Here is an 18748-nt window from a genome sequence, read left to right as displayed (position 1 = left end):
TTAATCTTAGATTTTCAGAATCTGCATTTTTAAAAATTCATTTATGGTGTGTATGGATGATATTTAAATATGCTTCTGGATGTTCCAAATACGATTCTGAAAAATAAAAGCATTATGTATGAGAGGGAATCTACAATATGATATTTAATCAGTTTAATCATGAGACAGTTTGGAGATAATTGGAAGGTATGTCCTCTAATTGATGGATATGATTTGCAGAAACTGTAAAGACTATCTTTGGTGCCTTGGCTTTACATGATAATTCATCAGTAACTCAGATGAAGGAAGTGAGAAAGGAACAGACAAAGTTCACTGGGCTGCCCAGCAGGCCACATTACCACAGAACAACAGGGGAAAAGAAACAGATTTTTTTCTTAAATTAGTATATTGCTCTAGATTTGGTCCTGAAAAAAGCTGTGAGGTCACATGAATCACAATTATTGCCCTCACCCTCCTCTCTCCCTACCTTACACACTTCCTAAAAGTGAAGAGTACTTAATTTTAAAGAAATGCACGGTCAGCATAGCAATTGACGCAATGCCTTTACAGTGCCGGCGATCGGAACTGGACTTGGGTTCGAATCCTGTGCTGTCTGTATGAAGTTTGTACGGTTTCCCTATGTCTGCGTGGGTTTTCTCCAGGGGGTTCGGTTTCTTCTCATCCTTCAAAAACCGTCCAAGGGTGAAGGTTAAAGGGGTGTAATTTGGGTGGCATGGACTCGAATTGTCCTGTAACAGTGATGTATATCTAATTTAAATTTAATTCAGTCCTGAGGCATGAAACCGAATGACAAGCCAAAAATTGGAAAATGCTACTGAAAATAAAATAGAAGATGCATCTGTGGAGATAGATAAATAGAGATATATTGCAGGTCTAGAATCTTTTCCAGAACTGGGAATAGTTTATGTTGCAAGGAAATTATGGAGGTGTGAACAAAAGAAAAGGTCAGTGATAGGTTGAAAGAGATTGAAGAATAAGTGATGACACCAGCTGAAAAAAGGATATCTGGTGAAAACACAACTTTTAACCTGTATTTACGTAAATATGCTCTGTGGTCCTGGATCTCGTCTTTACCGTACGAGCATGGTGTGAATGATAAATAAAGGTGACTTGACTTAATATGAGATATTGGAAAGAACATAAGAAATAGGAGCAGGAGTCGGCCTTCAGGCCTGTCAAGCCTGCTTTTCCATTCAATGAGATCACAGCTGAACTGAAGATAGGCTCATCTCCACCTATCTGCCTTTTCCCCATATCTCTTAATTCCCCTACTTTGCAAAAATATATCCAATCTTGTCTTAAATATTCACGCAAATCTAATGCAAATTCAGATATAACATGAAAAATTTTTTGGTGAGTTAATTTTGTGCTTTATTTTGATCAACATGAAGTTGTTACCGTATGAATATATGGCACAGCAGCAATGCTTGGATGACAAGTGTCATCTTTGAGGATTGGTTTCACAAAACTGTTGTCCTTACTGTATGTACTGATTTCTGTAAACAAAAGCTAGAACCCAAAGCTCTTCTTCTCATCCACCAGCTACCAACCTAGTAAGCCATGACAGAAATATCCAAGTTTCCTACCTGCCATGAACACTATATCCAAGATCTAACCCCTAGATCAGGGGATCATCTCTGTGTTCAAGCAGAATTACAGACGGGAATTCATTTATAAAATTGTAGACAACTCAACAAAGCTTGAAGCCAATCTGAAAAGCCTGAATGTGAAGAAAGTTTGCCACTTAGGTGGGAAGGTTTGGGTAGCTGTCAGCTCGTCATGTGTAGAGAAATGCTGGGAGAAGGGTCAGGGGCTAGCCTTTTCATTGCACTAATCTCCCACGGAAGATGATGATGACGAGTCAGATTTCTACAGCTTCACAGAGAAAGATATGTGTGAGGCAGAAAAGCTATCTGAACAGAGCAAAGAAGAGTTACACCAGTGGTACTCTGCCCAACATGTGAGCACCTGACGGAAGCCGAGATTATCTGTAACGTAACTACAGCACCGGCGGAGGTAGGTGTTCTGGTTCTCGAACCACAAGAGGATGATAATGAAGAGCGTCCACCCCACCCCCAAAAATGTCTGAAACCATGGAACACCTCAAGGCTAGCCTCCATTGGCTGGTGATCCAGGAGGTAGACCATATAAAAGTCCTTCAACTCAGAAGAATTCTAGATTGTGCTTGCAGCCAGTGACATGTTATGTTCAAGCAAGGAACACTCAATCATTTCTTTAAAGAAAAAAATGTAAATGATGATTTCTAATATTCTTGAATGTTCTTGAACGTTGATTTAGTGTGACCGGCTTTTTTTTGCGATGACATTTTATGGACCTCAACGGCCACACTTTATTTACTGAGGTAGCCTCCACTGCTTCAATGGGCAGTGAATTCCATAGATTCACCATTCTCTGGGAAAAGCAATTTCTCCTAAATTACTACCCTGCATCTTGAGGCTATGCCCCTAGTTCTAGTCTCTCCCACCAATAAGAACAACTTATCTACCTCTATCTAATCTATGTCTTTTATAATTTAATGTATTCCCATAAGACAGTGGATCCCAACCTTTTACTTTCCACTCGCATACCACTTTAAGTATTCCCCATGCTATAAGTGTTCAGTGATTAGTAAGGGATTGCTTAAGGTGGTATGTGGGTGGAAAGAAAAAGGTTGGGAACCACTGCTATAAGAGCACCTCTCATTCTTCTAAATTCCAGCAATTAAATGCGATGAGCAAAAGTCTATGATTTAATGTAATGTTAGAGTGGGAATTGGGTGGAGGATAAAGGGATATTCAACTGGAAGCTCATCCATGTGGATTGAAAAGAAGTAGTCTGCAAAATATTCCTAAGTAGAGAAGACCACGTCAAGACCACTGTAAATTGGAAGAAGTGTAGGCAAATAATTGCTTCACCTGGTGTTTGGGTCCCTGGATAACGGGGAGAGTGACAAGTTAAGTATAGTTGTGGCATCTTCTGTAGTCCCATGGAAAAGTTCCATTGAAAGAAACAAAGCATTGGTGAAGATCAAAGATCAGAGCAGGCTTTGGGAGAAGAACAGTCCCTGTGGAATGGTGAAAGTGGATGCTAGGGAAAGGTATGCCTAGTGATAGAATCTTGTTCTTGTGAATAGTGGAAGATGAGCTACCGATCATTCAGTTTGTATATAGATGCTAGAAGTTTTTTTAAGAATTGGGCAATGTCTTTGTAATGAATGTTCTTTTTACTGGCAATCACAGTCTTGAGAAAGCAAAAAAGCTGTTTGTTGAAATATTCATCAGTGTGAATAATTAGATTGGTCTTCTGCAGTAGAAGTAAAAATTTATTGTTTGAAAAAGATATTTATTCAGTTTACCTTCTGAAAAGTTTTGTTTTGTTTCTCTTTGGAGAGTTTTGACATCGATCCAATCCAATATTTGATTTGTTAATGATGCTGAATCTACTGAATTCTTACTTCAGGAGGTATGTACTGATTTACCCACTTCATCAAACATTGTTCACCTCATACCTTAGAGAATTTTAAATGACAGAACAATTAGAGATCAACCACTGTGCTTTGTGGATGAAATCAAAGTGACAGCAAGAAAAGCTGGATTAGAAATGGTGAACAAGACCGCAAAAAAGCACAGAATGGGAATGAATTAGTGCTGAGAAAACCAAAGTGATTTTCAACCCCTGAGATCACCAACAGAACTGACGATAGGGATATCAGCAATGACAAAGTGGCAACAATTTAAAAAATATCTTGGAGCCACCAAAACAGATTTAACATCTGAAAAGGAAATCAAGACCAGAGTAGCCATTGCCAATGGCTGACCAACAAAACAAATGAAATTCTGTTCTAGCAGAAATAATATACTGAAGAAATGTAGCAGATGTCACTCTGTGATAGTTTTTATGATGTTTTATGACTGTCCCATGAATATTTAATAAGAAGCTAAGGAAGTGAAAGAATTGATGCGTACACGAGTTTGGAGCAGGGGTCACTCACGGGGCCCGTCAAGCATGGCTGACCTGGCTAGAAATTTAACACCACATCTACTCAATCCAGGATGATCTTTTTAGCTGCTCAGTTATTTACCTATCTCTGCCTTAAAAACATTCAACAATTTTCCTTCCATTACCTGCTGAGGAAGAGTTCCAAAGAAAGCCTGAGAGTAACCAAAAAGCCTCATCTCTGCCTTAAAGGTCCAACCCCTTAAACAGTTCCAGATTCTTCCATCAGGAGAAAGATCGTCGCTCCATCTAACATTTCATAATTAGTCAGGATCTATTATGTTTCACTGTACAAAACTCCAGCAGGCCTACGGCTAGCCTGGGGAATCTATCTTCATAAGATTACCTGCCAGTTCCAGGTATTAGACTAATATATTTTCAAAATATATCTTTGTTCCTCTTTTCATAAGAACAGTATTGGGCACTGTGTTCCACATGTTCTCTTGTTAATGCCTTTTGTAACTGAAGCAGTAGCTCTTTTTTTGTCTTTAATTTGCCAAGTAATGAACAGTAACATTGTTAGCTTTCCTAATTGCTTGCAGTACATGTTTAATGCACAAGCAATCCTAGGTCCCTCTGCATCTCAGAGATCTGCAACCTCTCTTTTTTTTTACATTTTTCCCCATGAGAACTGACAATATCCCATTTCCCCACACTATACTCCATTTGAAAGTTATTTTCCTACTTATTTAGACAGTTGTTTTTAACTTTGTAGTTTATTTAATTCATTTTCATGGCTTACTTTCATACTTATTGTCACGAGATCAGCAAATTTCATAGCCATTACTTTATTTCCAAATCGCAGTTCATCATTCATTATACCTTGTGTCCAGAAAAAGACTCAGTCATGCCAACCAACATTTCGTCCATGACAATATGTTACTTCCCAGATTCATAACCTTACATCTGGCACCTTATCAAATGCCTTCTGGAAATCTAAGTACATCCACTAGTTCCAGTTTATCTACAGCTCATGTTATTTCATCAAAGAACATCAATAAATTGGTTAAACATGATTTCCCTTCAACAAAATCATGAGCATTTTGCTTAATTTTTCAATTTCTCTCTGACAACGTCTTTAATAATAACTTTCAACTTTTCCCTATGACAGTTGTTAAGATAATTGGCTTATAGTTTCCTGCCAACCATTTCTTTCTCTTTTGGAATGGACTAGATTAATGAATGCATCAGTCAAGTAACAATTCATTCAGCTGGAACCTATAAACCTTTCTTAGAGGCTGTGAGGTAAACAAAGTGATTTTAAAATATTACAAGAAACCAAGATGCTCTTCCCAATACTACAATAAATAGAGGAATGGAGAGAAAGGGAAAGCAAGTTTCCCAACTTCGGCACTGTTGTTGCTGAGTCTAAATCCTAAAACTCCCTGCCAGAATGACTGCAGAATTTCAGGAAAGCAGATCCTCATCAAAAGAGCAGTTGGGATGGGTAATTAATCCTGCACGTCCAGAACCTGAAACATTGATAACAACCAGAAATCTCATACAATATAGAAACCAGTCCCTCAACCCACAGAGTCCATCCTGATCATCAAGATCTATTTAGACTGACCTCATTTTATTTTCCCCACATTCCCATCAACCCTTTCCCCCATCCAAATACTATATACCTCTTCAACTCATGAAAAAGATGCAAAATACAGAGGCCAAATAACTTAACAACTTGCACAATTTTGAGATTCTTTTGCAAAATGGAGCATCTCTTGGAAACCCACAATTCACAGAACATGAAAAATTCACACAAACAGCATTGGTTAGGATGGAACCCAAGTACCTGAAGATGTGACATAGAAGCAATAGGGCATGTGCCGTCCTATTTATTTTATATTGCTACAGTCAGCCATCATGGCAAAATAGTCTGATGAAAGACTAAAGGCAATCTCCTAATTTCAGGCTGTCCAGTTCAGTTAGAGGCTGTGGTTTACATTGATGAAGCCATATGGAATTTACAGGAGGTCACATGGAGGTGAAGCTCTATATTAAATGGTTGGTTTCATTCTCAAAAATCCTTGTTGACTCATCATATCCTTGGTTCCTGCCTTCTGCACCTTTTTGCCAGTCCTATACGGTTGAGGAAATTAATCAAGCCAACTGTTTTGTACCAAAAGGTATCAAACGTTTTGGCATTGTTGACATTGTACTCATCCAAGCAAGTAAAGAGAACTCCGTCATGATTTATGTCTAGTTGATAATGGAAAGAATTTGGACGAACTTGTGTCACTCGTATGATTGATGCAGATTATCATTAGGTTAGTGATAGGTTGCATTACATACAGTAGTGTGAAAGGCTGTCAGTGTTGTCAGTTGGAGTTGTCTTTAGTGAGCGTGATCATGTAAGTGAGATCATAAAAATATTTACAGAACTGTATTTTGTTCCTTTTGGTAGCACTCTTAGCATTCACCGTAAGAACGACTTCTCTCATTGCCACTTCAGACCAGACTCATAAAGCTTTCTATTTCCTTTCTCCCAGCCTGTCCATCAAGACATTCACGATCAAAGTGGAAATCAAAATCACCTGTGCTCCATTTTGACTTCCCAAACTTGTGACATGATTTCTGCAGCATTTAGATACAAAGAGCGTGCCCTCTCTCAGAGGTACAGGCTTGGTTCAGTTATCAATAGTTTGTTTCAGCTGACTACACAATTAAACCACTTGCATATGCATAAAAGCCACATACAGTAAGTTGTTAATGTGTGTTGCATGCTCCAGTCATGATAATACGGTGGGAGTTCTTGGTGTGCACCTAGAGGTTGTGAGTACAGGTCTCATTTGAACTGGTCAAATAAGTGCAGGTTAATCATATCCAACTTATTCCCGAGTTCCAATACAGAAAGAAAAATTCTATTTATCCTGAAAGGCCAGCATCTATTGATTATATTTTATTTCTGTCCTTAACACTTAAACAATCTGTGTATATGGATTCCCATGTTTCTTTGGATTAACTATTTCTTGCTTTTCTCCATTTTCCTATTTACTGCATTTCAACTTCATTTGCTAGAAATTGCCTTTTAACCCACTCTAATTTAATGCTTCCATTTATATATCATGACATTGATCTGTCAGTCATTTAGCAAAAGCATAAATATGCATTTATATTCCTTGTCTAAATTGTTGACAAACTCAGTAAATAGTTGGGATCCCAAGACAGATCTTTGCATGACATTACACATCACATCCTGCCAATTTGAATAGCTATTTTGCCTTCTGCCATTAGGTGTATTTCCTGGCCAAGCCCTATGATTTAATCTCATCAGTTTCAACTTTAAGCCTTCTGTGAGAGTTTACATATTTTCTTGAAAACATTCAGCCAGCTCTGTGAGATATGATCTATTCTTTGCAAAACCATGCTGAATTTCTCTAACCAGGTGAAATGGTTCAGACCACTCAGTCACTCTTCCCTTTTTTTTTGAATATTTTATTTTTGACTTTCACAGACTCATGTAAATTCAAACATACAATGCAGCATTATATCTCGAGTCTTTTTTTAAATTCCCCCCAGCCCTTTCCCGCATCGGACTTGTCAGCCACAAACGAGCCTGCAGCTGACGTGGACTTTTTACCCCCTCCATAAATCTTCGTCCGCGAAGCCAAGCCAAAGAAGAAGTTACTCTTTCCTCGAAACAGTTCCTGACTATAGACATTGGGTTAACTGACTCTCAATTGTCTAACTATTCACTTAACGCTTGACCAAGACTAAAGGGAAAATTCATGTTCTAGATATCCAAGAAGGAACAATATTATTTTTTAAGCAGAGAATAGGAGTTAGTCTCTCCTTCTTCCCCGGGAGTTACATGAATTGGATGAGTACAAAAGCTTCTGGGAAAATAGAGGAGCTACCACCAATGAGACTAATGCAAGGGAGGAACTGAAAGAAATCAGTATCTCTAAGGACATGGTCTTGGGGAAATTGATGGGATTGAAGGCAGATAAATCCCAAGGGCCTGATAATCTACATCCTAGGGTACTCAAGGAAGTGGCCATTCAGATAGCAGATGCTTTAAGAATTATTTTCCAGAACTCGATAGACTCAGGATCAGTACCCATGGATTGGAGGGTAGCTAATGTTATCCCACTATTTAAAAAGGGGGGTAGAGAAAAAGCGGGTGAACCTTACATCAGTAGTGGGCAAAATGATGGAATCCATTATTAAGGATGTAATAGCGGAGCATATGACTAGCAGAGAAGGAATCGGATGGAGTCAACATGGATTTACAAAAGGTAAATCGTGCTTGACTAATCTATTGGAATTCTTTGAGATGGTGACAGGTAAAATAGATGGGGGAGAGCCAGTGGATGTGGTGTACCTGGACTTCCAAAAGGCCTTCGATAAGGTCCCGCATAAACTACTGGCTTCCAAAATCAAGGCTCATGGGATTGGGGGCAAAGTATTGATGTGGATTGAGAACTGGCTGGCAGGTAGAAGACAGAGAGTTGGGATAAATGGCTCGTTTTCTGAGTGGCAGGCGGTGACCAGTGGGGTGCCACAGGGATCTGTACTGGGACCCCAGCTGTTCACAATTTACATTAATGATCTGGATGAGGGGATTGGATGTAATATCTCCAAATTTGCAGATGACACTTAGCTAGGAGGGGTTTTGTGCATGGAAGAAGGGGTCAGGAAGCTCCAGTGTGATTTGGATAAATTGAGGGACTGGGCAGATACATGGCAAATGCACTACAATGTGGAGGTTATCCACTTTGGTAATACAAACCGGAGGGCAGATTAAGAGATGGAAAAGTGCAGAGAGACCTAGGGGTACTTGTATACCAGTCTCTGACGGCGAGCATGCAGGTACAGCAAGCGGTTAAAAAGGCAAATGGTATGTTGGCCTTCATATCAAGAGGGTTTGAGTATAGGAACAAGGATACCTTACTGCAGCTGTACAGGGCCTTGGTGAGACCACACCTGGAGTATTGTGTGCAGTTTTGATCACCTTATCTAAGGAAGGATGTTCTTGCAATGGAGGGAGTGCAAAGGCGATTCACCAGGCTGATACCTGGAATGGCAGGAATAACTTATGAGGAAAGATTGTGCAATTTGGGATTGTACTCGCTGGAGTTTAGAAGATTGAGAGGGGATCTCATAGAGACATATAAAATTCTGGCAGCACTGGACAGAATGGATGCAGATGGGATGTTTCCAATGATGGGAAAATCCAGAACCCGGGGCCATGGTTTGAGGATAATAGGCAAACCATTTAGGACCGAGATGAGGAGGAATTTCTTTACCTAGAGGGTGGTAAATCTGTGGAATTCATTGCCACAGAGGGCAGTAGAGGCAGGTACATTAAATATATTTAAGAGGGAATTAGATATATTTCTTCAGTATAAGGGTATTAAAGGTTACGGAGAGAAGGCGGGGACGGGGTACTGAACTTAAAGATCAGCCATGATCTCGTTGAATGGCGGAGCAGGCTCGAAGGGTCGAATGACCTACTCCTGCTCCTATCTTCTATGTTTCTATGTGTTAGAATTTAAAGAAAAGAATCCTGCAGGAATGTAACACCTTTCCTACTTCAGTTACTCCAAAGGAATTCACAGTCAATGAGTTTTGAATGTCATCAGAGTTATTCTCTAGGAACTACTCCCTCTCTATTGCACTGAAATATAAGCCTAAGTATTTCCTTAATTCTCTGGAATGAGACTTGTACTCACAACCTCTAGGAAATCACCAAGAACTCAATTAGTAGCTGAAGCATCCATTGTTTAAACGTAGCCACAAATGATAGCATCAGAGTAGAGTTCATCCTTATTTATGATTTGTTTCAAGAACCTAAAAAAACTTCACAAGTCATGAAAACATTTTTTTTAAACAGTTAAGACAAATTTGTTCATTTGTTGATTTGCTTGGAGCTTATTACTCCCAGAATGAAGGAAATAGGAAGGGAGTTGTATTATTGTTTGTTCAAAAATTCTTGAATTTGTCCTGCTAGTTCCTGTCACCTGTCATGTTCTTGCTGTGATGCTCAAACTATGGGGGTAATTCAAAGTAATAGTTATAAGCTGACTCACAGTAGCTAAAAATGTGTGGAACTGATACATTACTCCCACATACCTTCACAACCTTCAGTATCTACAACAATTAAAATAAAACTGGTTGATCCCTCATGGTATTAGTTGGGGATTCTAAATGTACCATTGTCTGTCTATCTCCCACTCTCTTTATGTGTTGTATTTGCCTTCCCACTCATCCTTTCTTTTTGTTTCATTTGTTTATAATGGAAAAAAATTGTCAGAGTATCAGAAAGGATAAGAGCTTCTCTGTGAGCTTATCAACCCTTTATTTTTCAGCACCTTGGCATCACTGTCAAAGGCTACAGTCATTGCCAATCCCAAATTCCCCTTGAATAGCTAGCACTGAACTGTCTTGAATTATTAGAGTCTTTCCAGTGAAGATATTCCCAAAGTGTTAGGAAATTTCAGCATTTCGATCAGGGAATGATGACCAGGATGTTGTACGCAATAGAGGGAAATCTGCATTTGGTGGCATTCCCATGCTTTTGAAGCTCTTGATCTTCACAGGTTAGGACTTACTGTTCAAGTACTCCTGGCAAGTAGCAGTAATGACTTTAAACACATTATAGTCATAATGTACCAACGATTATCAGGGTGGTGAATTAGGTGCCAATGCAGTGGACCGCTTTGTCTTGGATAGTATTGTGTCGCTGGGATATTGTTGGAGGTGCACTCATTCAACACTCCTGGTCTGATTTGTAGTAGTAAAGTTCTGTGGTGACAAGAGGTGAGAAAGACATTTGCTACAAAATGCCTAGCCTCCAAATGTTCTTTGAGCCACATTAGTTATGTGGCTGATATAATTGAGATTCTGGTTATTTATAACTTTCAGGATGCTGTGGAACTTAGTGATGTCAATGCCATTGAATATCAAGTGTGGCTGAGACTCATTCCTGTGGGGATAGTTATGAAATTTTATTTGCCTAGATGTGGTCTAGGTATCACTGCTTGTGGATCTGGAGTGTTTTATTTTCTGAGAAATTGTGAATGGAATTGAACCTTGTGGATCATCAGCAAATATTCTCTTTTCTGTTGTAGAGTTTAATTATTTTTCTCTGCATCCAAAGAAAGGAGGACGGAGGACAAGAATCAGTTGTCCCCCCGGCATCTGATTTGACACTGAATAAAATTCTTAGATGATGGGTTGGGTCAACGAAAACTGAAAAGTTAGTTGTGAAGCTAAATCCAAATATCCCACTGCAGTGATATTTGCATATCAAAGTAAGATGAAAGTGCTGGACATGAGTTACAAACATGGTTGACATCCCTGTAGTTAATCTAATGCAAGAACAAATCAATGAAAACATCTTATTCCATCTCAAGTCTGGAAGGAGAGCTTCACTAGTTATGCCACCAATTAGTCCAATTGAATAGATGATAGAAAGGTACTTTTCAAAGTCTTTTTGAAAATGATATTCCTACAATATTGTTGGATTGCGAGGTCCAAGATTTAGACATATCAATTATAATGAAAGAATGATATATTTACAACTTAGGATAGCACATGAATTAGCAGAAATCTTAAAAGTTACATCTCCTGTCCTGTCATGATGCTGGAAATGCGGGCGTATACTAAAGGAAATTGGCGTAAAATGACAAAAAAGTTGACAAGATGGTGCTTTATTCCCATATCTCTTCAAACTTCAGAACCTAAATTAAAATATAACACTCTCCTCCCATTGGATTGTTCATGAACCTACCCAACTTTTTCTAGTGGTCAGGGTCCAACACCTTGTCCATTCTAATTCTCAACACTCGTATCCACAAGATCGTGTACTCAGGCCCCTAAACTATACTCCCTATATGTTTATGACCGTGACAAAATACCATGGCAAATTGATTTACAAGTTTACAGATGACACCGCCATTGCAGATTTGATCTCCATCAAAGACAAGATAGGGTATTGGAAGGAGATAGAAAGCTGAGGTATTATGGTGCCAGGACAACAATCTCTTCCTCAATGCCAGCAAAATGAAGGAGCTTTTCTGATTGACTTCAGGAAAAATGAGTTGGGGTGGGGGGTGTTTGGTGTGAAGATGAGATATGGTCCTCTCTGTATTAACAGAACTGAAGTGGAGACAGTGGACAGCTTCAAGACACAAGAGTGAATATTACCAACAACCTATTCTGGTCTAATCATGTTAATGTTATGGCTAAGAAATCACATGGATTTCACTACTTCCTCAGAAGCCAAAGGAAATTCAGCATGTCTTCAATGCTATCTTTGTTTATCAATGCACCATAAAAAATATCTTGTCCAGATGCATCACGTCCAGGTACATGAACTGTTCAGCTCAAGGCCTCATGAAAAGGGCTGCAAACGTAACTCAGGCCATCACACAAATTAAACTTCCTGCAGCTTCAGGAGGTTTTCCCCCTTCTGTTGGGCAGAAAATACATGAAATTGAAAGCATAAACTTCAAGATTCGAAAACAATTTCTTTCCTGCTATCATCAAACCCTTCAATATACCTCCTATTGGTGATGATGTCCCTACACCGTTTAACTATACTTTTCTAAATGTTATGCATGTTCTCCTACTAACAGTATATCATGTACACTTTGACTTACTTTTATATGATACCCTGCACTTTTGTTTTATTATTACACTAATTAATGAAATTCAGTCTAAGATGACTTGCTTGGATGGCACACAAGACAAAGCTCTTCACTGTACCTGGCAATAAACAATTCAATTCAATGCCAAGCTTTGAAATTTTTTGTCAAAGAAGCCTTGGGAAATTCCTGAAGTGCATTTTAGAGATAGTTGATACCACTTCCAGAGTACACCAGTATTTGAGAGTGTCCTTGGGGTTTCTTTTAAGATGACTTCTTTTTTTCTAGATGGCATTATCTCTTAAGTGTTGGTATCTAGGCAACTGCAGAGCATCCCATCACAACTCTGACTTTGCCTTGCAGAATGGAAAAAAAATGTTACGCATTTGAAGGATACCCAGACTCAGGTTTGCCCTTGACACCACAGATGGTTATTCCAGTTAATCTAATGATGGAATACCTGGTGAAAGCTGTTATTGAATGTTACATTGCAGGGCGCAGTGTGGTGGTGGTTAGAGGCAATCAATGCTAGCCAGTTATCTGACATGTTATTTTAATAGATATAACCAAGGAAACAGAACTTTCACCCTACTTGTTCCCACAAACCTATATGATTATATATGCTAATACCATTGCCTCATATCCCTATAAACTTTTCCTATCCATGTAAAAGTTCAAATATACTTTGAAAGTTGTAATTATACATGCCTCTACCATTTCTTCTGGCAGGTCATTGCATATATCTACGACCCCATGTGGAAAGAATTTTCCCCTCAGATTCCACTCTGATAAATAGTGAATTTAATTTTTAGTTTAGCACATTAATGGCCTTCTGGCTCACAACTCTTCATCGCCCAATTACACACATGTGACCAATTAACTTACTAATTCTGCAGGTCGTTGGAACATGGGAGGGAAGTGGATTACCCAGGTGGCCAGAATCTCCCTCCAGACAGTGCTGGATTCAAACCCACATCACTGGCACTCTAATAGTGTGGCCTTGACCACACCAATAATCCTTCCACTCTCACACTATATCTATGCCCTCTAGTTTGAAACTCCCCAAATACTTTTAACTATCTACTTTAACAGTGCCCGTCATAATTATATAAAACATTTTAAGTTACCTATGCTGGAGGAGAAAAGACCCAGACCAACCAGTCTCTTGTCATAAATTCCAGCCCATGCGGTCTCTCTTCATAAATTACAGCCCATATATTCCCTTTTATAAATTAAATCCCATCCAGTCTCTCGTCATAAATTCCAGCCCATCCAGTCTCTCTTCATCAATTCCATCCCATCCAGTCTCTCTTCATAAATTCCATCCCATTCAGTCTCACTTCAAAAATTCCATCCCATCCACTTTCTCTTCATAAATTCCATTACATCCAGTTCCAATACATGATTTACATCCCATCCAGTTTCTCTTGATAAATTCCATCCCATCCTGTCGATCTTCATGAATTCGATCCAATCCAGTTGCTCTTCCTAAATTCCATTCAATCCAATCTCTCTTCACAAATTCCATCACATCCAATCGCTATTCATAAATTCCATTCCATTCAGTCTTGCTTCATGAATTCCATCCATTCCAGTCTCTCTTCATTAATTCCATGTCATCCAGTTGCTCAACATGAATTCGATTCCATCCCCTTTCTCTTCATTAATTCCATCCCATCGAGTTGCACTTCATCAATTCCATCCCATCCAGTCGCTCTTCATGAATTCCATCACATCCATTGGCTCTTCATTAAATCCATCCTATCCAGTCTTTCTTTATAACTTGCATCCCATCCAGTGTCTCTTCATAAATTGCATCCCATCCAGTCGTCTTCAAGAATTCCATCCCATCCAGTCTCTCTTCATAAATTCCATCCCATATACTCTTTCTTCATGAATTCCATCCTATCCACTCTTTTTCATGAATTCCATCTCATCCAGTCAGTCTTCATGAAATCAATCCCCTCCACTTTCTTTTCATGAATTTCATCCCATCCAATCGCTCTTCATGAATTCCATCCCATCCAGTTCCTCTTCATAAAGTTCAGCCCATCCAGTCTCTTTTCATGAATTCCATCCCATCCAGTCACTCTTCATAAATTCCATTCCATCCAGTCATTCTTCATAAATTTAATCCATTCCAGTGTCTCTACATAAATTTCAACCGATCCAATACCTCTTAATTAATCACATTCCATCCAGACTCTCTTCATACATTGCATACCACGCAGTCACTTTTCATAAATTGCATCATATTCAGTCACTCTTCATAAATTCCATCCCATCCAGTCAATCATAATAAATTACATCCCATCCACTCATTCTTCTTAAATTCAATCCCATCCAGTCGCTCTTCATAAATTCCATCTAATACAGTTTCTCTACATCAATTCCATCCCATCCTGTCACTCTTCATGAATTCCATCCCATCCACTCCCTCTTCATAAATTCCAGACCCATCCAGCCTCTCTTCATGAATTCCAGCCCATCCAGTCACTCTTCTTAAATTCCATCCCTTCAAGTGAATCTGCATAAATTCCATCCTATCCAGTTGCTCTTCATGGAATCCAATCCATCCAGTCCCTCTTCATAAATTCCATCCCATCCAGTCAATCATAATAAATTACATCCCATCCACTCATTCTTCTTAAATTCAATCCCATCCAGTCGCTCTTCATAAATTCCATCTGATACAGTTTCTCTACATCAATTCCATCCCATCCTGTCGCTCTTCATGAATTCCATCCCATCCACTCCCTCTTCATAAATTCCAGCCCATCCAGCCTCTCTTCATGAATTCCAGCCCATCCAGTCACTCTTCTTAAATTCCATCCTTTCAAGTGAATCTGCATAAATTCCATCCTATCTAGTTGCTCTTCATGGAATCCAATCCATCCAGTCCCTCTTCATAAATTCCATCCCATCCAGTCACACTTAATAAATCCCATCCCATCGAGTCCCACTTCATAAATTTTGTCGGATCCAGTCACCCTTCATAAATTCCATCTCATCCAGTCTCTCTTCATGAATTCCATCACATCCAGTCTCTCTTCATAAATTCCATCCCACCCACTCTTTCATCATGAATTCCATCCTATCCACTCTTTCTTCATGAATTCCATCTCATTCAGTCAGTCTTCATGAAATCAATCCCCTCCACTTTCACTTCATAAATTTCATCCCATCCAGTCTCTCTTCTTAAATTCGATCCCTTCTTGCAACTCTTCATGAATTACATCCCATCCAGTTTCTCTTCATAAATTCCGTCCCATCCCGTCGATCTTCATGAATTCGATCCAATCCAGTTTCTCTTCATAAATTCCATTCAATCCAATCTCTCTTTATAAATTCCTTCCCATCCAGCCTCTCTTCATAAATTCCATTCCATCCAATTCTACTAAATGAATTACATCCCATCCTTTTTCTCTTCATAAATTACATCCCATCCAGTCGATCTTCATGAATATGATCCAATACAGTTGCTCTTCATAAATTCCATTCAATCCAATCTCTCTTCATGAATTCCATTACATCCAGTCTCTCTTCATGAATTACAGCCCATCCAGTCTCTGTTCATAAATTCTATCCCATCCAGTAAATCTTCATAAATTCCTTCCCATCCACTCGCTCCTCATAAATTCCATTCAATCAAATCTCTCTTCATTAATTCCATCCTATCCAGTCATTCTTCCTAAATTTCATCCCATCCAGTCTCTCTTCATAAATTCCATCCCATCCTGTCTCATTTCATTGATTCGATTCCACCCACCTTCTCTTCATAAATTCCATCCCATCCAGTTGCTCTTCATGAAATCCCAGCAATCCAGTCCCTCTTCATAAATTTCATCCTATCCAGTCGCTCTTCATAAATTACATCCCATCCAGTGCCTCTTCATAAATTCCATCCCATCCAGTTCCTTTTCATAAATTCCATCCCATCCAGTCACACTTAATAAATCACATCCTATCCAGTCCCTTTTCATAAATTTTATCGCATTCAGTCTCTATTCATAAATTCCATCTTATCCAGTCTTGCTTCATAAATTCCATCCCATCCAGTATCTCTTCATAAATTGCATGCCATCCAGTCTAACTTCATAAATTACATTCCATCCAGTCACTCTTCATGAATTCCATCCGATACACAGTCGACATATATTCCATCCCATCCTCATGCTCTTCTTAAATACCATCCAATCCAGTCTCTCTTCCTAAATTCCATCCCATCCAGACTCTCTTCATATATACGATCAAATCCAGTTTCTTTCATCAATTCCATCACATCCAGTCTCTCTTTTAAATTCGATCCCTACCTGCCACTCTTCATGAATTCCATCCCATCCGGTTGCTCTTCATGAATTCCATCCCATCCAGTCATTCTTCATAAATTTAATCCATTCCACTGTCTCTACATATATTTCAACCGATCCAATCACTCTTCATTAATCACATCCCATCCAGTCTCTCTTCATAAATACCATCCCATCCAGTCTCTCTTCATAAATTCCATCCCATCAAGTGGCTCTTCATAAATTCCATCTTATCCAGTTGCTCTTCTTAAATTCCATCCCATCCAGTCAGTCTTCATAAATTTTATGGCATTCAGTCTCTCTTTATAAATTCCATCTTATCATGTCTTGCTTCATAAATTCCATCACACCCAGTCGCTCTTCATTAATTCCATCCCATCCAGTCTCTCTTCATAAATACCATCCCATCCAGTCAATCTTAATAAATTACATCCCATCCACTTTTTCTTCTTAAATTCCATCCCATCCAGTCGCTCCTCATAAATTCCATCTGATACAGTTTCTCTACATCAATTCCATCCTATCCTGTCGCTCATCATAAATTCCAGGCCATCCAATCTCTCTTCAAAAATTCCATTCCATCCAGTAATTGTTCATGAATTGCTTCCGATACGGTCTCTCTACATCAATTCCATCCCATCCTGTACCTCTTCATATATTCCATCCCATCCACTCCATCTTCATGAATTCCATTCCATGCAGTCTCTCTTCATAAATTCCATGTGATCTAGTCTCTTCAGAAATTCCATCGCATCCAGTCTCACTTCATGAATTCCATCCCATCTTATCGCTCTTCATAGATTCCATCCCATATACTCACTCTTCATGAATTCCATTCCATTCAGTCTCTCTTCATATATTTCATCCTCTCCAGACTCTCTTTGTTAATTCCATCACATCGAGTTGCACCACGAATTCCATCCCATCCAGTTCCTCTTCATAAATTCCATCCCATCCATCCTCTCTTCTTGAATTCCATCCCATCCAGTCTCTCTTCATAAATTTCCTGCCATCCAGTCTCTTTTCATCAATTCCATCCCATCCAATCACTCTTCACAAATTCCATCCAATTCAGTTTCTCTACATAAATTACATCCCATCAGTCGATCTTCATGAATTTGATCCAATACAGTTGCTCTTCATAAATTCCATTCAATCCAATCTCTCTTCATAAATTCCATCTCTTCCAGCCTCTGTTCATGAATTCCAGCCCATCCAATCTCTGTTCATAAATTCCATCCCATCCAGTCAGTCTTCATAAATTCCTTCCCATCCACTCGCTCCTCATGAATTGCATTCAATCAAATCTCTCTTTGTTAATTCCATCCTATCCAGTCTCTCTTAATAATTTCCAGCTCATCCAGTCACTCTTCCTGTATTTCATCCCATCCAGTTCCTCTTCATAAATTCCATCCCATGGAATGGAATCCCATCATATCCAGTCCCTTTTCATAAATTTTATCGCATTCAGTCTCTATGCTTAAATTCCATCTTATCCTGTCTCGCTTCATAAATTCGATCCCATCCAGTTTCTCTTCATAAATTGCATTCCATCCAGTCACTCTTCATGAATTGCTTCCGATACAGTCACTCGACATATATTCCATCCCACCCAGATGCTCTTCTTATATTCCATCCAATCCAGTCTCTCTTCGTAAATTCCATCCCATCCATACTCTCTTCTTAAATACGATCAAATCCAGTCTCTTTCATCAATTCCATCACATACAGTCCCACTTCATAAATTCCAGCCCATCCAGTCTCTCTTCTTAAATTCAATCCCTTCCTGCCAATCTTCATGAATTCCTTCCTATCCAGAGTATCTTCATAAATTTCATCCCATCCAGTCTC

Source organism: Narcine bancroftii, chromosome 14 (assembly GCF_036971445.1).
Source record: "Narcine bancroftii isolate sNarBan1 chromosome 14, sNarBan1.hap1, whole genome shotgun sequence".
NCBI lineage: Eukaryota > Metazoa > Chordata > Chondrichthyes > Torpediniformes > Narcinidae > Narcine > Narcine bancroftii.
Note: the sequence above shows the minus strand (reverse complement) of the source record.